Source organism: Panthera onca, chromosome A2, assembly GCF_046562875.1.
Source record: "Panthera onca isolate mPanOnc1 chromosome A2, mPanOnc1 haplotype 2, whole genome shotgun sequence".
Taxonomy (NCBI): Eukaryota; Metazoa; Chordata; class Mammalia; order Carnivora; family Felidae; genus Panthera; species Panthera onca.
The window spans coordinates 57,261,992-57,284,570 of record NC_138340.1 but is presented as its reverse complement, the minus strand read 5'-3'; the positions used below and the strand labels follow the sequence as shown (position 1 = coordinate 57,284,570).

General features: G+C 47.8%; 1 long non-coding RNA gene across 6 annotated transcripts in view; it reads right to left on the bottom strand.

Annotated features, from left to right (window-relative positions):
* Positions 1–1,475: 1,475 nt before the first annotated feature.
* LOC132675991 (uncharacterized) overlaps positions 1,476–22,579 on the bottom strand; it is a 28,038-nt gene continuing 6,934 nt past the window's right edge. Inside the window, exons 2-4 of one of the 6 annotated variants that reach the window (XR_014137283.1) lie at positions 12,682–12,787; positions 11,689–11,784; positions 2,216–2,836 (exon numbers count right to left, since the gene is read on the bottom strand). This is a non-coding gene — a long non-coding RNA (uncharacterized LOC132675991). The other 5 variants (XR_013554090.2, XR_013554088.1, XR_013554091.2 and 2 more) reach the window with 5 other exon arrangements.

The window sequence follows — 22,579 nt, the reverse complement described above, 5'->3', positions numbered from 1 at the left end:
GTGGAGGATGATTGCCAGCATATATGTTGCGGGGGTCGAGATGAAGTAGATTTGCAGGGTCCTCAAGGTTGGGATCATGTGAAGCTAAGGTTCTCTTTTGCCCCCACCAAAATGTCATCCTGTCAGGCAGCTGAGCTCCTAGAGGGAGGTCACTCTGCCTGTTTCATGGACTTGTCAATGGGCTGCAGGCAGTAAGGGAATTTAAGTTTTCATTTGCCTTAGTTTCCCACATGACCACGGCAAGCATTTAAACCCCTTTCCTTTGTTCTTGGGGAGCCAGGAGTGTCCAAGGACTAACACACACATTCCACCTGGGAGGGACGGTGCCAGCCTGGATTTTGCCCTGAGCCTGCCTGATGCTCCCTTATCATATCCCCCTGCCCCCTGAGCAGTTTTGACCCTGGAATCTTTAGGGTTGCTGCAGGCGGAAGGTCTCATCTTCTGTAGCTTCTTCCTGCTGAGCAAGGGCGTAGAGTTGTCCCTACCTATCTCGGTCAATATGGGTCAGTCAGGGAACATAGAGGGGAGTTATAAAAGGCAGAGGCAGCTGAATCCACCGTGGGCAATGTGTATGAACCTCCTTGAGTAAAAAGGATCGTGTGTTGGCTTGAAGTGATTGCAGTGATGGAGTCTTGGTACCAGGCAGAGAGACATGGGAGAAAAAGCAGAACAGAATGAGAACCACTAGAAAGATCAGCCCAAGTGGAAGTCCTTTGGTAGCTGACGCACCTCCTCCAGTCCAGGAGTTTAACCAATCATTACAGGAAAGGGATTGTTTAAAGCGCCAAGTTGGAGTACTCATGTCAGTGAGAAATCCAGAAGTGTTTCTGTGGTCATCTGGAATGTACACACAGCATTTTGTTTTGATGAGAGTATAAGTTACACCTTGTGCAGCAGTTAGCACACATGCCATTCTATTTTGTAGAACTGTTTTCTGCATTCGAGTTATGTTCTTATTTAACACTATAATGGTATGTTGAGAGTCATTTAAGTCCTTAACTGTGTAACAAGTGATGTATGTACAGCCATCCTGTAGACTCTGTTTGGTTCAGTAAGCAATCAGCTAATTAATCAGAGGTACTCTTCTGGAACCGAGAAAAACAGGGGTGGGTGACTGGTTAGAGCAAATCATAAACTTAGTGTTTCCCAGTGCTGCCAGTGAGATGTTAGATGTCGGGCGGGAAGCATCCTCAGAGGAGAGTGGGAAGAGGCAGCAGGAATGAGGTTGGTCTTTCTGGTTTGTACCTCAAATGTCTGTGGTGGTCCTTTTGAATGGCCCATTGTAAGAAGGACTTGTTAGTAGAACTTGGGGAAAGAGAATGAAAAAGAAAGCTGCCATCATCATAAGAGGTGTGAACAAGTGTTCCACAGGTTCACAGGAAGAAGAAGGCACATTCGTGTGCTCATGGATTTCCTGCGAAAGGGGGTACAGGTTTCATTTAGATACGGGAGCCCGTGAAAAATGCCCCTGTAACTTGACTGCAGCCCTTTTATTTTGGAGTCAAATCCCCTGTTGTATTCGACTTTCCATCCTTTGAATAAACCAGGTCTTTTGGGTTTCTATGGGGTAGGTTTCTAGTAACTGTCAGATCAGGTTTAGGAGGGACATGTTTGCATGCTTAGAGATTTATGAATTAACCCAGCCTCAAGTGAAGGATGAATAAACCACTAGCCTCTTTGTCTATTGATAGGTGAATCCATCCCATCTTCCAGTCGTTTAAATCATATACCCATGGGGTTATTATTCCCGCAGAATAACAAGCAAGAAGATTGTCCATACCTGTGCTACTGTGACAAAGTTTACCTCGAGTTGTCTAGCTTAGGCAAACAACAAACTTTTAAAGACAATCATAACTAGGATTTACCATCCCTAATGATGCGTTCTTGAAACATAGTTTGTCTCTGTAAAAACCCTCATTTCCAGAGATGGCCAAATCGAGACTAATTCACTCGTAGGACAAGTCCAGCTTTAACAACCTTGGCCCAATTGTTTCCATAAGTTCAGCAAGAATAGCGATGGATCATAAGGATCTTTTCAAGTCTGCTCTGCCGGAACCTTTTATCAGGAATCTCCAGACTGAACTTTTTGTAGCCTCTCCGGGCCAGAAGCCAAGCCAGTTACTTCTGTCAGACAGGCCTGCAATATCTGTGGAATTGGGCGAATTCCTCTTCACGAGGTCCCCGAGATATCCTGAGGTTCCTGCACCTGCCAGGAAGTGACATTCTTGACTCACCTGGGGAGGCTACTGGGAACTCTAGAAGCAAGGTATTGGGTCAACATTTCCAAGGGGCTGTATGGCTCCATGTTTCCCAAAGTCAACCTTGGTCCCTTGGAGCTACACGCTCACACCTCTGAGTCTGTGCATGGCTCTCACACAGGACGTCCCAGTCAAAGCCTTGGTAAAAATAACCAGTATTTCCAATGGTGTCCCGTTCCAAGGACTTACACAAATGAGTATGATTGTCATGAGAGAAAGGATACTCACTGGGAGGGTGTGAATGTCAGAGGGTTTAGAGAGAAAAGATAAACGCTTCCGCTCACAAAGGAATGCTTGATGACATTTCCGTAGATCATAGCTATCTTAAGAGGAAGTTTCCTTCACCAGAAAGAGCAAACATCGGAGAACCAGCAGTGTCTCTGACAAGAGTCCCAAAACTCTGATCTTCCTCAGTTCATTCAGTCCCACGTTCCCAACTCTTGTTCAGTTTGATTGTGGCTTTTTAATTCTGAATTCTGGACATTCTTACCCGTTTTCATGTTCATCTTAAAGACATCAAATACCCGTGTTTGTCCACAGAGCCCTTTTTCCGAATCGAGAGGTCCTTAAGGATGCAGCTGACGAGGAAACTCAGTTATTTCTGCGACACATAACACTTCAATAATCAGACTATCAAGTGACGACCTTATGCCAAAACACTGAAAACTTTAGGAATTGCGTGTAGAGTGGGGGTAGTTGCAACATTTACCCGTGCAGTACAGCCCAAGGTTTACCATCATTTGATAGAGCTTTTCTGAGTAACTCAACATACCAAATGAAAAGGCCTACCTGGTCAGAAAGACTTCATTTACAATTGAAATCTTGGGAAAGTCTGCTAAAACCTTAGAAGGTTATGAAACCTGTCCCAAATAGGATTGCAGGTCATTACAAACCTTACAACTTTATTTATTCAACCAAGGTTGAAGGTGGCAATGAGAGATCCTACAGGCAAACGTGTAGCATCATAGAGCTGTTAGCAAAGCCTAGCTCCTTTACCAAGGACACGTTTTCACTTGAGGTCATCAAAGACCTGATCGTTAGAAAGCTTTAGAAAGCTTTGGTTCTCCTGTCAGACAACTGAGAAAAAGAACCTTGTTTCCAAAGCAGACAAACCTTATGTTTAGGAATCAATGCTTGAGCACTCGGTCCTATTTGGAAAAAAAAAAACCTAGATGTCCAATGAACTTCATCTCCTTTGTCATGCAGACTTGAAAGAAAACTTTAAAGTTTCAGGTTACTGAGGCGCCTGGGTGGCTCAGTGGGTTGAGCGTCGGACTTCGGACTTCGGCTCAGGGCATGACCTCCCGGTCCGTGAGTTCGAGCCTCACGTCAGGCTCTGTGCTGACAGCCCGGAGCCCGGAGCCTGCTTCGGACTCTGTGTCTCCCTCTCTCTCTAGCCCTCCCCGGTTTGCTCTCTTTCAAAAATGCATAAATGTTAAAAAAAAAAACAAACCAGCAATAACGAAACCTTAAAGTTTCATGTTACAAAAGACTTTGAAAGCTATCTTAACCTGTGACAACTTTGAACCAGGCACAACTAACCATTATTTTAAGTCATCTTTGTGCTAACAAATTGCAACCGAGATAAAATGAGCTTCTCTGACCTTGGTAGAAAACCTTGGTAGAAAAAACGTTTTCTATTTAATGCTGATAAGTCTAAAGACAGGTCTGCCAAACTTAGGTGAGTTTCAACACTGAATTGTTTCACCTGTGTCCACTTAAAAAAAGAAAATCCGTTTGTTCTCCCGGGATGCCAGTGGGGAGGGATCTGGGGCGGGTGGTCCCAGGGGTGCTCTGGGCTCCTTGACCTGGAGGGTAGGAGAAGGAGCCGGAGGGGTGCCCGAGGCACTGAGGATGGGATAGGAACCAGGTACTCAGGCCACACCCAAGGTGGTGCAGAAACAGGAGGAGGGGGAGGGGAAGGCAGAAGAGGTGAGGTGCCAGCAGAAGGCAGACAAGGACAATTTCCTGGTTCCAACCTCATCAGCTCTGTCAGAGGCACAGATGCCATGTTTTCTGTTCCCCCAAAGTGGAAATGGGCGATCTGGGTCAGGCCAGAGAAGAGGGGAAAACAAATGGAGTTTTAGCAGCTGCTCGGGAATATTCCTTCAAGTCCCCGTCCCAAGGAAGACTAAGCACACGTGGCTCTAATCATAGCTGTGAAGCCGGGAAATAAATGAGGGAGAAGCCCTCACATCTAGTAGGAGGAGGAACAGAGAGAAAGAGTCCGCGTCTCCTTTGTCAGGGATGGCCTGTGTTTCCTCCCTTAACCTGGGTTCTCTTAGGAGGAAGGAGGCCTGTTGAGACAATTATCATCTGGTATATCAGGAGGGAGTTTCCTGACCTGGTTCCTGAGCACGTTCCCCAAGGGGCCCCAGGGTCCGGGTAGCCATGAAGGCCTGGAGGTGGGTACCTCTGTCTGTTTACTAAGGCCACACAGTGTTACAGGATCAGTCCTTTCTGCATTTTGCAAGCCCAGTTGTTGCCAGTGGGTTACAAAGTCATCCCAAGGGAGAATCTTTGGAGACTGAGGAGAAGCCCCCATGCTCCTCCCAGAGAGAAAAGTCGAAAGAAAAGAGAGAGAGGCTCCGTTGCCGCTGACCATGCCCCCGACTCCTGGGTGGCACCGCATGCACACGGTATGTCAGAGCTTCCTGGTGTCAACGTGCCCCAGGCGTCCCTCGAATAAAATCTCCATGACCGCCAACTGGCCGACTACGGGCTCCTGAAGGAGGGATGCTAGCGTCCCCCCGCTTCCCCGTTGCATTCTAGACTGCAGACGGGTGCCTGGCGAATGGACCGAAATACCTTACCCCGATGGCCGTGCCTGAAAAGGGCCCTGATGGTCACGTCCTGATTCCCTGGTCTTTGAAGAGCATGCCACAGAGGCCAGGCTCCAGGTTCTTGAAGAACCTGCCATTTGTAACCCACGGAAAACACTAGAAAAGTTTCACAAGGGGGAATCAATTGCCCAGTTTTGTAATTTCAGTAGTAGTTAGTAGAGGCCATTGACAGAAAGCAGCACAGGTGGAAATCCATCATGGTCCGAGTGACAGTCCCACCCATAGAGTCTTCACAAGCAACTCCCCTAGGGAACGGTCCCCAGTTGGGTTTTAATTCACTCAGGTACTGGTTCCTGCCGTCTCCCAGTGGAGCTGTTGCGGCCAGAGGTGGCTAGTCCAGAGTGGTGGAGGGGATCGCATTAGACCCCTGACGAGGAAACCTCACTTGGGAGTCTTAGGCTTCGTGGCTTAGGTGGCTGTCCCGTGCCCTACGCAGACAACGTTGTCTAAGGACAGGAGTGAAGACAGGACATCAAGTTTCTGGATCTCATTACCATCCCGGCCAGGGTACCAACTTGCAGCCAAAGGGCAGGCGCTCTCCTCCCCACAGAGTGGCCGGGGCTAGAGGGTGGCAGCCTGCTCAATCGACAGGAGAGTGTTCCAGTAAGACCACACTCCCCGAAAAGCCCCTGAAATGAGAGTAAAGGAGGAAAAGAGAAAAGTAGAAGCTTGCAGGATGATTGCCAGCTTCTATCTTGGGGGACTTGAGAGAAAGGAAGCAGACTTCCTCGAAGGAAGGATCCTCGAGGATCCTCGAGGTTGGGATCATGTGAAGCTAAGGTTCTCTTTTGTCCCCCACCAAAATGTCATCCTCAGGGCAGCTGAGCTCCCACAGGGAGGCCACTCTGCCTGTTTCAAGGACTTGTCAATGGGCTGTAGGCAGTAGGGGGATTTGTTTTCCACTGGCCTTACTTTCCACACATCACCATGGCAAGCCCTTAAACCCCTTTCCTTTCTTCTTGGGTAGCCAGGACTGTCTGGGGTTATCAAACATATTCCAACCAGGGGGGCGGGAGGGGTGCAGTACCGGCCTGTATTTTGCCCTCAGCCTACCTTATGCTCCCTCATCACAGGGCACACCATCATGGTAAGGCCCTCCCGTTTTGCCGACTCCCACAGCCACAGTTCTTCCCCAAACCAGGAGGGACAACAGGTCAGTGGCAGGACAAAAGACTGCTGGCGAGCCCGCTATACCTGCCGAACTCTTCAAAGAGAAACCGAGGCCTGAAGGGCACCAGGAGACAGAGCACAAGGAAAAAATGCCAGTCTCCCAGACAGCCTAGAGTCCAGGATCCCCAAAGGGAGCCCAGCCCCCTAGCGGAGCCCTGGAGCCTTCTCCTCCAGCTCCAGTTCAGCCCCGCCCCGCCCCCGCCCTCCCCCCCCCCCCCCCCACCGCCACTGGAGCTCGGGCACATCATCCGGCAGCAACACCCCCAGCACTAAGCTGAGCCCCAGAGGGAACCGACAGGACCCAGCCTCTGTCATGGGGAACAAGGTCCACCGCCAGTAGTGAATACTGGGACCCATGGACAATGACCCCAGCATCCCGATTTGGCAACACGAGCCAAAAGGGACCGGTATGAAGGTTATTCAGATTCTTAGTAACAGCGTTTTGCTATGTGACACCTAAAAAAGGGAATAAAATCGTACCCCTTTGACCTTAATAAATATCATCAAATAACACCATTTGAAACCTACACTGAAGGAAGACAGGAAGCTGCACCGAAGGAAGCAGCTGAGCCACAGTCCATGTCTTTATTTTGTTCTTTCACTTTACCTGGGTTTTATTGTATTTGATTATTCTTTTTATCTGTTTATATTGGTTTAATCCATGCCCATTGTAGTTTACAAAGTGAAAAGACAAATAGCTTTGTATACAATATACAGACACAGCATCGCACAGTGGGGCCCGGGGGGGGGGGGGGCGGGCAGAGGAGACCACTTTCCCTGGGAACAGAAGTTCTAATGCCAGGAATGGATCTGGGTAGAAGGCTGGGCAGCCAGCCATGCCAGCCCCTGCTTAGGTCAATTCCCATTTCCTGGGTCTCCCCTCTCCCCCCAATTCCTAAAAAAGAGCCCCAGAGATAACACCAAGGACGGGATCCTGTCCCATTGGGCGAGTGCCCACGTCAAGAGAAGAAATATACACCCCTGAACACATAGCACATGGGAAGGGATACCGTTTCAAAAAACTTAAATGAATATTTACTTAGAGAGGGACAGTGCGAGTGGGGGAGGGACAGAGAGAGAACCCCAAGTCTACTCTGTGCTATCAGCTCGGAGCCCGACGTGGGGCTCCAGCTCACAAAACTGTGAGATGGCGACCTGAGCAAGACCAAGAGTGGGACGCTTGAGCCACTGAGGCCCACCCAGGAGCCCCATCCCTGCGTTTTAAGTGCAGGGAATGATGCTGAGCTCCAGGAAGCCCAGGGACATGGCACAGGAGACTGGCCAGGGCGACGGGTGGGACCAGATCCAGAACAGCTTCACAGGCTGGAGGAGTGTCGGTGGGAGAGTGACCTGCTGGATGTGGAGTTGTAGGAAGCACAAGGTGGAGGGCCACACCATCATGGTGAGGCCCTTCCTTTTTGCTGACTCCATGAGCCACAGCCCTTCCCCGATCCAAGTTCCAGCCATCTGGGACAGGGCGGGGGGGGGGGGGGGGGGTCTTCTGGGAGGCGCCAGGACAAATACCGAGCGGGGAATGCAACTATGTTCTAGTATTTGCGACCCTCAAATGAGACAACCTTTGGAGGAAATTGATGAGCGTCCACCCAAGCAAGAGAGCAGAGTTCAAAGCCGTTATGAAGGACCGATGGGAAAATATAGGGCAGGAGGAAGGACTCAGTCCTTATGTGGAGCCAGGCCATGACACCGAGGACCCCCCGGCTGCCTCAGGTAATGACAGAGCAGAAGGCAAAATGTCCAGGCAGTCTCCCACCAGCCTAGAGCCCAGCCCTCTCCTGGAGCCTCATTCCAGCCTTCTGCAGCTCCAGCATATTCTCAAAGCGGAGCCTTTTGACTTCTGTAGGAACCAGCATCATGAGAACCATTAGCCCGGCCAGGTGTGACCCATTCACCACAGACTCAGACACGCACGGCAAATGCTGGGAGCCAGGGAGCACGTCCCTAGAGCCAGAAAACCTCTGTGTAGAAACTGCATACAGATTGAAAAAAAAGATTTTTCAAAACAATAAAATAAAACCCAAATGAGAGAGCCACGGCTCCATGCCTCCATTTTATTTTGTTTTGTTTTGTTTCATTTTCGAAGTTTAAAGCAACTTCAATAAATACTTGTTTTGAAAGAGAGGGACAGTGCGAGTGCTGGAGGGGCAGAGAGAGAACCCAAGCAGCCTCTGTGCTATCAGCTCAGAGCCCGATGTGGGGCTCCAACTCACAAAACTGTGAGATCACGACCTGAGCAAAACCACGTGTGGGATGCCGAGGGACTGAGGCCCACCCAGGTTCCCCGTCCCTGCATTTTAAGTGCAGCGAAAGATGCTGAGCTCCAGGAAGCCCCGGGACAGGTGGAGGACACTGGCCAGGAATCGGACCCAAACCCACGCGGGTGTGTGTGATGCAACGTGGGTGCACCGTGTGGACACGGTGGCCCGGGCAAGCAGATACGGTCCCGTGGACAACGGGAATGTGCACACCCCTCAGAGTTCTCTGCAGTGGATTCCCATCAAGAGGGTATCTCGTGTCCGCGGCCTACAAGAGGAGAGGCCACCCTAGCTGCGGGTCTGTCCTTCTGTCCCCAGCTGGGTGAAGCTTTAGAGACTGGGCTGCTTTTCCTGAGGCATCTCTCTCCTCCCCTGCTCTTGTGTTTTTTGTGTGGGGAGGAGGGAGGCCGTTATTCCAAATCTCGTAATGAAGTTGATGCCGCAGAAAGGTGTATCACAGATACTCTGTTTGCATTCTCGCCGCACAGAATTGGGGCCACGCATGTCCCGGTCGGAGGAGTGTGGAGTGATGCAGTCCTAGGGAATTCACCAGAACAACTAAATGGAAAAATCACCCAAGGGACTTGTCGTGGGAGTATTGCAGGGCAGAAATGCAGACCTTGGAGGCGCCTGGGTGGCTCAGTCGGTGAGTGGCCGACTTCGGCTCAGGTCCCGATCTTGCAGTTCCTGGGTCCGAGTTCCTCATCGGGCCCTGCGCTGACGGCTTGGAGCCCAGATCCTGTGTCTCCCTCTCTCTCTGCCCCTCCCCAGCTCTCACTCTGTCTCTGTCTCTCTCAAAAATAAAGAAATGTTATAACAAATTTTTTTTTACAGAAATGTAGAGATTGTGGGGCGCCTGGGTGGCTCAGTTGTTTAAGTGTCACAATTTAGCTCAGGTCGTGACCTTGCAGTTTGTGGGTTCGAGCCCCACGTCGGGCTCTGTGCTGACAGCTCGGACCCTGGAGCCTGCTTCGGTTCTGTCTCTCCCCCTCTCTCTGTCCCTCCCATGCTCATGCTCTGTCTCTCTCTGTCTCTCAAAAATAAATAAACATTAAAAAAATTAAAAAAAAAAAAAAAGAAAGCAATGTAGAGATTGTATCCTACCTTCCTACACTAACATTGCCCCACATTTTCAGAAGGGCCAAGGGGAACATTTAGGTCCTGTGGCCTGTGTTGCTTATGACCAAGAGTTCACAACAGGGTAACAAAGTCCTGAGAACCAGCCTGTGTGGGAGTGGAAATGGCGTGGGGGTGGGCCCCCAAAGTAGCTTAGGGGTCCCAAACGTTGCAGCTGAGTCTCCACTGTAATGTAGGAGTCTAGCTTTTCCATGTCCCGCATGGGGAGGGATCCCCCCCCCCACCCCACCACAGGAACCTGGAGGGTTTTCACACCAAAGGAAGCTGTGCACATACAGGACAGAGGTGGGGGAGGCAGGCAGGGGTGGGCGTTTGGAGCAGCACCCCTTATTTCCAGGACCACGCCCACTAGTGCATTTTGCTCTGCATCCCCAGACTTGAATGTCCCCTAGCTCAGGGCCTGGGAAGCAGTCTGCTGGGAGCATGGGATGCTCCACCAATGAGACTTTCTCCTGTGAGCTCAGGGCCCCTGGCTGCCTCTGGTCTCCTTAGTCCAAGCGGGTTCTCGGGGACAGTCTTCTTGTTCTAAAGAGTGGGGACCAACGTGACGACTTCCGCGACTCAAGACACCTTTGGCTGCAGGTGCACAGTGGGCTCTGGGTGGGGAGCTTCAGAGACAGTCATCGCGTCCCTCAGCGATTTGACACCCCTGGTGGGTTCTCACCTGCTTCCTGAATTATGAAATTACTTCATGCAGCTTGTGTGATGAACAGTCTCTCGTAAAACATGAACTCAGGGTAGAGAGTGGTCAGTGCCGAGAGAGGACATTAAAGGGGATGTGGCACACGTGTCCATGTGGCTCCCGGTGGCATTATCCACTACTCGGAGTAACCAGACACCGGACTTTGAACTGCGCGTGTGGCCGCCCAAGACCCTAGGGTTCCCGGCATCCTCTGCGGCAGGGCCAGTTGAGTGACCAGACTCTCCCCGCTGGATGGGACGGGAAGCGATTTGTCCTTCTGGGGTGTCTCCTAGCAGAGAACCAGGCCCTTTCTGCTTCTCTCCCTGTCCTGCTGCTGGGAACGCAAACTCCCACCCTGGCCCCAGGGCGGCTCCTCTGGGATGACAGGGCTTTGGGGAGAGGAGCTTCCTGGGGCAGCCCTGCCAGGCCAGCCCTGGACCGTCTGCCTGTAGACCGAGCCGGAGAGAGATGCAAACTCATGCGGGGCACCTCCGTGACAGCAGCTGAACCTTGTCGTAACCAGGACAGCAGTCTTGGGGCAGACTTTTCCGTGTGCTTCCTTTGGGCCAGGCTGCTCCCAGAACCACAGCCCTCCGAAATTCTCAGCCCTTCCTTCTGTGGGGTGAACAGCCAAGCTCGGCTCTAGCCCTCCCCTCTTCAGGGGCTTCCCTGGAAATACAAGAGGCTCCACGCTCCCAACGTAAGGAGTCCACCTCGTATCTTCAGGGACTTCATCCTCTTCCCTCCCACACCGTGCATTCCCACCCTCCACCAGAGAGGTAGCTGGCTTTGAAATAGGCTGTGCTGACTCTCGCCCCGCTAATAGCTGCGAATTCTAATTAAATAACTCTGGGAACAGGCCGTCTCGCGCACGGTGTAACTTGATTATTGCTCAAAAGATGAGTTTGGAGCTGACAAGTTCCCTGCAAAGCTGACAAGCTTAAAAGCTGAATTTGACAAACTGACCAAACAGCAAGCACGGTAGGAAGGTGGAGCCCGGGACTTGGGGACGACTGGGCCTGAGCTCTCAGTCTGGGGAGACAGATACCAAGGACTTCACAGGTGCCTGGTCTGCTCAGGGTCATTTCCTATACGCCCTCCGCTCTTACGGAACCTGCATCTTATGGGGGGGAAGGACTTCTAATAACATTAACTTTGCTGAAGATGTCATGACAACGTATACAGTCCATTTGTTTGTTACTCTTAATTGTCTGCAAAGGGTCTGGTAGTGCCGCTTTAAAATAAAGTGTGTCTAGAGAAAATCTGAGGTTCAGTAAGGCCTACAGATCAGGAGACGATGCCTTTGAGAAGAGTTTGTTACTCACGGTTCCCAGGAGGAAGGGGCACGCCACACTGTGCAGGGCCACGTGAAGAAACCCCAGGAGGAGGGACAATTATGACAGGCGCCTTACTTGTGGTTTCTGCAGGAGGGAACAAGCAAGGCAGGTGACACGCTTAGGATTGGCTAGTGTGGATAATTTCAGGACCCTGGGGCCTGGGTGGGAGCTGTCCCGAATGATCTGGTACCTGGCCCGGGGGTGATTACACCAGGTAGACAGTGGCCCGGAGTCGGAGAGTCTGACAGCCTGAAAGGAGGTGGGGGGGCGTGGGCTCTGCGTTGGTCGTTTCTATTTGGCGAGTGGGCCCCTAGAAGGAGGATTCTTCCTGGGGGCGGGAGGGGGTGGTGACAAGCCAGAGAGGTCAAGTCAAAGTGACTCAGCACGCGACCTGTCAGGCAGACAGACGCACGCACACTGGCCTCATCTTACGTGTCACCTTCTTGGAGGAACCATCCCCGCCTACCCAACCCCCAGTCACAGCGTCCCCCACCCCTAGTCTCCCTTGCCAGTACCAACTTCATCCCTTCGGGGCATTCAGGGCTCCACCCCTGCTCAAGCACCCAGGCACGGCTCCCCCATCCGGAGGAAGAGTCCTCATGCACAAGGGCACCAGGTCCTGTGCAATCTCTTCTCCCATGATTGTTCCCCCATGCCCCAGCCGTGGCTGGCCCCCAGCCTCTTCCAGCCCCACCCTGGCACTTCTGAGCCTCCTGACTCCTGCCTTTCCTCTGCCGCTCATGCCCCTTCTAACACAGTGTGCTCACTGTCTGCCCTCCACGGTGTCTTTGCCTCAGGAGCAGGGCACAGAGGTATCTGGGGGTTGTTGTTTGTTTGTTTGTTTGCTTGTTTTGTCTCATTCATTGCTGTGTCTACACCTAGGTCGGTGCCAGGCACACGTAGGGGGTCAATAAAGGGTGAATAAACAGCCCTCAGCACTACCCAGGACATTCTGGTTTGTGGTCTACAACATTCACTCACCTGGGGCACATTCACTGAGGCCCTCGCATGCCGGGCTGGTTCCAGACACCAGGGCACAGCGGTGGCTCAAGCCAGCAGGGGTCTCCATTCTCATGTAGCCAACGGTCTAGTGGGAGAGACGAAAAAAAAAGAAGTGATGTGTACGCGAAGTCAGGTGGTGGCGTATAGAGTGGAGAAAAATAAAATCAGGAAGGATGTTGGACGCAGTTCCTAAAGGTGTTTCGGGAGCAAGTGATACACTGGGCAGAGTTCCAGGTTGCGAGAAGAGCAAGTGCAAAGGCCCTGAGGCTGCAGCGGGATGCCCATGTCTTAATTATTAGTGTGGAATCTTAGCTTTGTCTCGAGTCTGTATTTTGTGCATTCGGTACTCCTTGGTTTCACCTTTCTAGCTAATTAATGCGAGTCTGCGTTATCAATCTGTTGAACTCAGCCAACCCCCAGGGGGCAGGTACAAGTACACGTGGGGATACTGAGGCCACCCTGGGGGATGTTGCTAGGAATGATGAGCAGTGTCCCGGAGCAGAGGACAGAGCAGGGCTCCCATGCAGCCGGCTCAGGCTAGGTGTGGCAGCGAGAGGGCCATAAGGACAGGTGTGTGGCAGTTATCACACTACAGCCCTCCCACTCAGGATGCCTCGCGTTTCCACCCGGGCCTGGGCTGGCTGCTCCTTCTTGCTCTCTGTTGGATGGGCACCCATTTGTTCATTCGTTCATTCATTCATTCACTTACTCATTCCATCATGTATTCCCATTGCTTCCCTGTGGCCAGATGATGGCTCATCCTGGGAGGCCCTCCTCCTCGAAGCCCTTCTTGATTCCCACCGCCTTCCACAGCCCCCTCTGGCCTCACCGAGACCCCTCCGGCACAGGGCTGTGATCACCCTGGTTCCTCTCCAGTCCGTGAGCTCTCTAAGGGCTCTGGGCCAGATGCAAAAACGGGCTGAGAAAAATGTGACGATAGATAGAATACCGAATAGACACAGGCCACCTGTGGGTCAAGCCCACCTCCTCCCTCTCTCTAGGACCAGAAGGGCTCCATCATTAATAGGAGCCGAGGGACCTTCTCTTACTCCCATGCTCATTTACACCATTAAGAGTCTGGATTTTTTTTTCCAATTTTAATTTATTTTAAACTTTGAGGACATGTCAGAACGGTACCTCTCAGTAATGAGAAACTAATTATCACTTCAAGGGTGGGAATCCATCTGTTGTGTCTGAGCCAAGACAGGACAGCTTCCCCATGTGTGGAAGCTCAGGACGCTGAGGAGACGGCTAGGGGGCCGGGCCTCAGGGCAGGAGACAGATGGAGACGTGGAGACAGGGCTGCCAGGACGTGGGTGGAGCCGGGAGGAGGGGGGAATCTGGGGGCTTCCACACATGGGGGCGAGTGCGCCCAGCGTCACCTTCTGTCCCACTCCGCTGCTCCTGCCTTAGCATGCGAGCCCTGTCGCCCCCATTGCATCCCACCCCTGGGCCTTTGCACAAGCTGGGTCCTCAGCACCTAGCAAAGCCCCTCCCCCTTCAGGACTCTGCTCTTCCGACCCTGCCTGCCCACCCCCCACCCTGACACACTCACCCCATCTATACTCAAATCACCTGATTGTAACTGCCTGATGACCAGTCTCCTGAGGACATGGTCTGCTTTTTGAGGGGCAGCTTTATAGACTGGCAGACTGAGGTTCTAACCCCTATTAGTGTGCATGACCTCGGGCAAGCCCCTTGTCTCCCTGCAAGTGGGCCTGGCCACAGCCACCTCACAGGATGCTGTGCTATACATGAGCACATGTGCCATACATGAGCTATACATGCCAGAACTGGAGCGCTGGGCCGGACGTCTGCTGCTGTGTGCCCTCAGTGTTGACCTTGGGACCACAGACACCCGCTGGCTGGGGTCTGCAAATGCCTGATGGAGGGCCGTATGAGGGACTGTTAGGGTGGATCTTGGGAAGTCAGAAGCCGTGGCATACCTTGGGGACACTTCCCAGAGCCCTTGTTCTCAACTCCTGGCCCACCTCCTCCCCTTCTCAGCTGCTTCTGCAGGGCCGGCCTTGAGGGCTACCTTCTCAGCCCATTGAGACCCCTGGCCAGGGACTGGGGCAGGCTGACATGGCTGTGGTTCATGCCCAGATGAGGAAGTGAAGCTCCATGAGGCAGCAGGGAGGACAGCAGACTCAGATGACTCCAGGGGCCGAGTCTGGAGAGGCAGGGGGAGCTTAGGGAGCAGTGGGGACTGTGGAGGGGGACAAGCTCTGTCCACAGGATGGCTCCAGCTCAGCCCCAGAAGAGAGCGGTCCGGAGGGAATGTCCCCCAAGCATCTGGATCTTCTTTTTCTGTTTATATTTATTTTTTTGACTTTATATGCAAGTTAGTTAGCATATAGTGCAACAATATAGATTCCTTAATGCCCCTTACACATTTAGCCCATCCCCCCTCCCACAACCCCTCCAGTAACCCTCTGTTTGTTCTCCAGGTATAAGAGTCTCTTATGTTTTGTCTCTCTCCCTGTATTTATGTTATTTTTGCTTCCCTTCCCTCTGTTTTGTATCTGAAAGTCCTCATAGGAGTGAAGTTATAGGAATTTGTCTTTCTCTGACTGACTAACTTCACTTAGCATAATACCCTCTAGTTCCATCCACGTAGTTGCAAATGGCAAGATTTCATTCTTTTTGATTGCCGAGTAATACTCCATTGTATGTATATACCACATCTTTATCCATTCATCCAGAGATGGACATTTGGGCTCTTTCCATACTTTGGCTATTGTCGGCAGTGCTGCTGTAAACATTGGCGTGCATGTGTCCCTTCAGAACAGCATACCTGTATCCCTTGGATAAATATCTAGTAGTGCAATGGCTGGGTCGTAGGGTAGTTCTATTTTTAATTTTTTGAGGAAACTCCATACTGTTTTCCAGAGTGGCTGCAGCAACTTGCATTGCCACCAACAATGCAAAAGAGATCCTCTTTCTCCGCATCCTCGCCAACATCTGTTGTTGCCTGAGTTGTTAAGGTTAGCCATTCTGACAGGTATAAGGTGTTCTCTCATTGTGGTTTTGATTTGTATTCCCCTGATGATGAGTGATGTTGAGCATTTTATCATGTTTCGGTTGGCCATCTGGATGTCTTCTTTGGAGAAGCGTCTATTCATGTCTTTTGCCCATTTCTTCACTGGATTGTTTGGTTTTTGGGTGTTGAGTTGGATAAGTTCTTTATAGGTTTTGGATACTAACCCTTTATCTGATACGTCATTTGAAAATATCTTCTCCCATTCTGTTGGTTACCTTTAAGTCTTGCCGATTGTTTCCTTCGTTGTGCAGAATTTTCCTTTTGATGAGGCCCCAGTAGTTCATTTTTGCGTTTTGTTTCCTTGCCTCCGGAGACGTGCTGAGTACGAAGTTGCTGTGGCCAAGATCAAAGAGATTTTTGCCTGCTTGCTCCTGGAGGATTTTGATGGCTTCCTGTCTTATGTTTAGGTCTTTCATCCATTTTGAGTTTAGTTTTGTGTATGGTGTAAGAAAGTGGTCCAGGTTCATTTTTCTGCATGTCGCTGTCCAGTTTTCCCAGCACCAATTGCTGAAGGGACCGTCTTTATTCCATTGGGTATTCTTTCCTGCTTTGTCAAAGATTAGTTGGCCATACATTTGTGGCTCCATTTCTGGGTTCTCTATTGTGTTCCATTGATCTGAGGGTCTGTTTTTGTGCCAGTACCACACTGTCTTGATGATTACAGCTTTGTAATAAAGTTTGAAGTCCGGGATTGTGATGCCTCCCGCTTTGGTTTTCTTTTTCAAGATTGCTTTGGCTCTTCGGGGTCTTTTGTGGTTCCATACAAATTTTAAGATTCTTTGTTCTAGCTCTAGGAAGAATGCTGGTGTTATTTTGATAGGGATTGCATTGACTATGTAGGTTGCTTTGGATAGCATTGACATTTTAGCAATATTTGTTCTTCCTATCCAGGACCATGGAATATTTTTCCATTTCTTTGTGTCTTCTTCAAATTCTTTCATAAGCTTTCTATAGTTTTCAGTGTATATATTTTTCACCTCTTTGGTTAGATTTATCCCTAGGTGTTTCATGGTTTTTGGTGCAGTTGTAAATGGGATCGATTCCTTGATTTCTCTTTCTGTTGCTTCATTGTTGGTGTATAGGAATGCAACTGATTTCTGTGCATTCATTTTATATCCTGTGACTTTGCTGAACTCATGTGTCAGTTCTAGCAGTTTTTTGATGGAATCTTTTGGGTTTTCCATATAGAGTATCATGTCATCTGCAAAGAGTGAAAGTTTGACCTCCTCCTGGCTGATTTGGATACATTTTATTTCTTTGTGTGGTCTGATTGCTGAGACTAAGACTCTCAATACTATGTTGAATAAAAATGGTGAGAGTGGACATCCCTGCCCTGTTCCTGACCTTAGGGGGAAAGCTCTCAGTTTTTCCCCATTGAGGATGATATTAGCATTGGGTCTTTCATATATGGCTTTTATCATCTCAAGGTGTGATCCTTCTATCCCTACTCTCTTGATGGTTTTTATCAAGAAAGGATGCTGTCAAATGCTTTCTCTGCATCTATTGAGAGGATCATGTGATTCTTGTCCTTTCTTTTATTGAGGTGATGAATCCTATCTATTGTTTGCAGATATTGAACCAGCCCTGCATCCCAGGTATAAATCCCACGTGGTCGTGGCGAATAATTTTTTTAATGTATTGTTGGGTCCTGTTGGCTAATACCTTGTTGAGGACTTTTGCATCCATGTTCAGCAGGGAAATTGGTCTATAGTTCTCCTTTTTAGTGGGGTCTCTATCTGGTTTTGGATCCAGGTAATGCTGGCCTCATAGAAAGGAAGTTTTCCTTCCACTCCTCTATTTTTTTGGAACAGCTTCAAGAGAATAAGTGTTAACTCTTCCTTAAATGTTTGGTAGAATTCCTCTGGAAAGCCATCTGGCCCTGGACTCTTGTTTTGGGGAAGATTTTTGATTACTATTTAGATTTCTTTACTGGTTATGGGTCTGTTCAAATTTTCCATTTCTTCCTGTTTCAGATTTGGTATTTATATGTTTCTGGGAATTTGTCCGTTTCTTCAAGAGTGCCCATTTTATTGGCGTATAATTGTTCATAATAATCTCTTAATTGTTTTTATTTCTGCTGTGTTGGTTGTGATCTCTCCTGTTTCATTCCTGATTTTATTTATTTGGGTCCTTTCCTTTTTCTTTTTGGTCAAACTGGCTAGTGGTTTATCAATTGTGTTAATGCTTTCAAAGAACCAGCTTCTGGTTTCATTGATCTGTTCTACTGGGTTTTTGTTTTGTTTTGTTTTGTTTTTTGGTTTCAATAGCATTGATTTCTGCTCTAATCTTTATTATTTCCTGTCTTCTGGTGTTGGGTTTTCCTTGCTGTCCTTTTTCCAGCTATTCAAGGTGTAAGGTTAGGTTGTGTATCTGAGACCTTTCCTCCTTCTGTCAGAAGGCCTGGATTGCTATATCCTTCCCTCTTATGACCGCCTTTGCAGTGTCCCAGAGGTTTTGGGCTGTGGTGTTATTTTCATTGGCTTCCATGTACTTTTAAATTTCCTCTTCAACAAGCAATCCTAAAATTCATATGGAACCACAAAAGGCCCCGAATAGCCAAAGTAATTTTGAAGAAGAAGACCAAAGCAGGAGGCATCACAATCCCAGACTTTAGCCTCTACTACAAAGCTGTCATCATCAAGACAGCATGGTATTGGCATAAAAACAGACACATAGACCAATGGAATAGAATAGAAACCCCAGAACTAGACCCACAAACGTATGGCCAACTCATCTTTGACAAAGCAGGAAAGAACATCCAATGGAAAAAAGACAGTCTCTTTAACAAATGGTGCTGGGAGAACTGGACAGCAACATGCAGAAGGTTGAAACTAGACCACTTTCTCACACCATTCACAAAAATAAACTCAAAATGGATAAAGGACCTGAATGTGAGACAGGAAACCATCAAAACCTTAGAGGAGAAAGCAGGAAAAGACCTCTCTGACCTCAGCCGTAGCAATCTCTTACTCGGCACATCCCCAAAGGCAAGGGAATTAAAAGCAAAAGTGAATTACTGGGACCTCATGAAGATAAAAAGCTTCTGCACAGCAAAGGAAACAACCAACAAAACTAAAAGGCAACCAACGGAATGGGAAAAGATATTTGCAAATGACATATAGGACAAAGGGCTAGTATCCAAAATCTATAAAGAGCTCATCAAACTCCACACCCGAAAAACAAATAACCCAGTGAAGAAATGGGCAGAAAACATGAATAGACACTTCTCTAAAGAAGACATCCGGATGGCCAACAGGCACATGAAAAGATGTTCAACGTCGCTCCTTATCAGGGAAATACAAATCAAAACCACACTCAGATACCACCTCACGCCAGTCAGAGTGGCCAAAATGAAGAAATCAGGAGACTATAGATGCTGGAGAGGATGTGGAGAAACAGGAACCCTCTTGCACTGTTGGTGGGAATGCAAATTGGTGCAGCCGCTCTGGAAAGCAGTGTGGAGGTTCCCCAGAAAATTAAAAATAGACCTACCCTATGACCCAGCAATAGCACTGCTAGGAATTTATCCAAGGGATACAGGAGTACTGATGCATAGGGGCACCTGTACCCCAATGTTTATAGCGGCACTCTCAACAATAGCCAAATTATGGAAAGAGCCTAAATGTCCATCAACTGATGAATGGATAAAGAAATTGTGGTTTATATACACAATGGAATACTACGTGGCAATGAGAAAAAATGAAATATGGCCTTTTGTAGCAACATGGATGGAACTGGAGAGTGTGATGCTAAGTGAAATAAGCCATACAGAGAAAGACAGATACCATATGGTTTCACTCTTATGTGGATCCTGAGAAACATAACAGAAACCCATGGGGGAGGGGAAGGAAAAAAAAAAAAAAAAAAAGAGGTTAGAGTGGGAGAGAGCCAAAACATTAGAGACTGTTAAAAACTGAGAACAAACTGAGGGTTGATGGGGGGTGGGAGGGAGGGCAGGGTGGGAGGGAGGGCAGGGTGGGTGATGGGTATTGAGGAGGGCACTTTTTGGGATGAGCACTGGGTGTTGTATGGAAACCAATTTGACAGTAAATTTCATATATTAAAAAATAAAAAAAAAAAAATAAAAAAATAAAATAAAAAATAAAAGCAAAGTTCACTGGAATACCCCAAAGCATTAGGCACAGTTAAATAAAGGATATTTTTAAAGAAAAAAAAATAAAATAAAATAAATTTCCTCTTCAACTTCTTGGTTGGCCCAATCATTCTTTAGTAGGATGTTCTTTAGTCTCCAAGTATTTGTTATCTTTCCACATTTTTTTCTTGTGGTTGATTTTGAGTTTCCCAGCATTGTGGTCTGAAACTATCCATGTTATGATCTCGATCTTTTTGTGTTTGTTGAGGATTTATTTGTGTCCCAGTACATGATCTATTCTGGAGCAAATTCTGAGCGCACTGGAGAAGAATGTATATTCCGTTGCTTTAGGATTTAAATTTTTTTTAACGTTTCTTTATTTTTGAGACAGAGAGAGACAGAGCATGAATGGGGGAGGATTAGAGAGAGAGGGAGACACAGAATCTGAAGCAGGCTCCAGGCTCTGAGCTGTCAGCACAGAGCCCGACGTGGGGCTCGAACTCACGGACCACGAGATCATGACCTGAGCCGAAGTCGGACGCATAACTGACTGAGCCACCCAGGCACCCCGTGTTGCTTTAGGATTTAATTTTCTGAATATATCTGTTAAGTCCATCTGGTCCAGTGTGTCATTCAAAGCCATTGTTTACTTCTTGGTTTTCTGTTTAGATGATCTGTCCATTGTTGTAAGTGGGGTGTTGAAGTCCCCTACTATGATGGTATTATTATCAATGAGTTTCTTTCTGTTTGTGATTAATTGACTTATATATTTGGGTCCTCCTACATTTGGAGCATAAATCTTTACAATTGTTAGGTCTTCTTGGTGGATAGACCCTTCATTATGATATAATGCTCTTCTTCATCTCTTGTTACAGTCTTTATTTTAAAGTCTAGATGGTCTGATATAAGTATGGCTACTCTGGCTTTCTTTTGTCAGCCATTAGCATGATAGATGGTACTCCATCCCCTTACTGTGAATCTGAAGATATCTTTAGTTCTAAAGTGGATCTCTTGTAAACAGCATATACATGGATCTTGTCTTCTTATCCATTCTGTTACCCTATGTCTTTTGGTTGGAGCATTTAGTCCATTGACATTTAGAGTGAGTACTGAAAGATATAAATTTATTGCCATTATGTTTCTTGTGGAGTTGGAGTTTCTGGTGGTGTTCTCTTGTCCTTTCTAGTCTTTGTTGCTTTTGGTCTCTCTCTCTCTCTTTTTTTTTTTTTTTTTCATCCTTTCCCCCCTCAGAGAGTCCCCCTTAAACTTCCTTGCAGGACTGGTTTAGTGGTCACAAACTCCTTTAATTTTTGTTTGTCTAAGAAACTTTTAATCTCTCCTTCTATTTTGAATGACAGCCTTGCTGGATAAAGAATTTTTGGCTGCATATTTTTCCAATTCAGCACATTGAATATATTCTGCCACTCCTTTCTGACCTGCCAAGTTTCTGGTGATAGGTCTGCTGAAAACCTGACCTGTCTTCCCTTGTAGGTTAAGGACTTGTTTCCCTTGCTGCTTTCATGATTCTTTCCTCGCCTGAGTATTTTGTGAATTTGACTATGAGATGCCTTGTTGATGGTCAGTTTTTGTTGAATCTAATGGGAGTCCTCTGTACCTCCTGGATTTTGATGTCCGTGTCTTTCTCCAGATTAGGACACTTTTCTTCTGTGATTTGCTCACTTAAACCTTCTACCCCTTTCTCTCTCTCTTCATCTCCTGAGACCCCTATGATTCTGATGTTGTTCCTTTTTAATGAGTCACTGATTTCTCTAATTCTTAAATCGTGCTCTTTTGCCTTGGTCTCCCTCTATTTTTCTGCTTCATTATTCTCCATAAGTTTGTCCTCTGTATCCCTGAATCACTTCTCTGCCTCATCCATCCTTGCCACCATGGCATCCTTTCAAGATTGCAGCTCAGTATAGCATTTTTTATTTCATCCTGACTAGATTTAACTTCTGTTATCTGTGCAGAAAGGGGTTCTAATCTCTTTTCGACTCCAGGTAGTATTCTTATTATCGTGATTCTAAATTCTGATTCAGACATCTTGATTGGGTCTATGTCGGTTAAAGTCCCTGGCTGTCGTTTCTTCCTGCTCTTTCTTTTGGGGTGAATAACTTCATCTTGTCATTTTCAAGGAAGAAGAGGAATTAATCATATAAAAAATATAAAATTAAAAATTAAACACACACACACAAAAATCAAATAAATGATGCTAGATCCTAGGTGTGTTTTGTTCTGGTTCTTGAAATGAGATTGATAGATTGGAGGGAAAAAAAAGGGGGGGGGAAGGAAAACATTTGAAAATTTGAAAAAAATGAATATAGAATAAAATGAAATGATGGAAGTAAAATAGAATTTGAAAACTTACAAAAAAGTAAAAAGTATAGTAGAAAGAAAAATTAAAGAAAAATATTTTTAATAAAAATTGAAAAATAAATTTTTCTCTTCCTGTAGTGAAGAAAAAGAAAAGAAACAAAAAAAAAGAAAAAGAAAATGGAATAGATGGACCAGCAAACAGCCTGAAATATGGTTGAAATTACATCCTTTTTCCCTAGAAGTCAAACTATGAAGCACTTTATAGTCCATAAACTAAGCAAGCAGAGAGACTTGTGTTGTTCCTGAAGAGCGAGGTTGGCCCAGTTGGGCGGGGCTTAGTGTAACGGCTCCATTCTCCACTAGATGACGCTGCTTAGCTTACTGGGGTGGATTGTTGTGGCGCTTGTAGGTATGTATGCTCATGC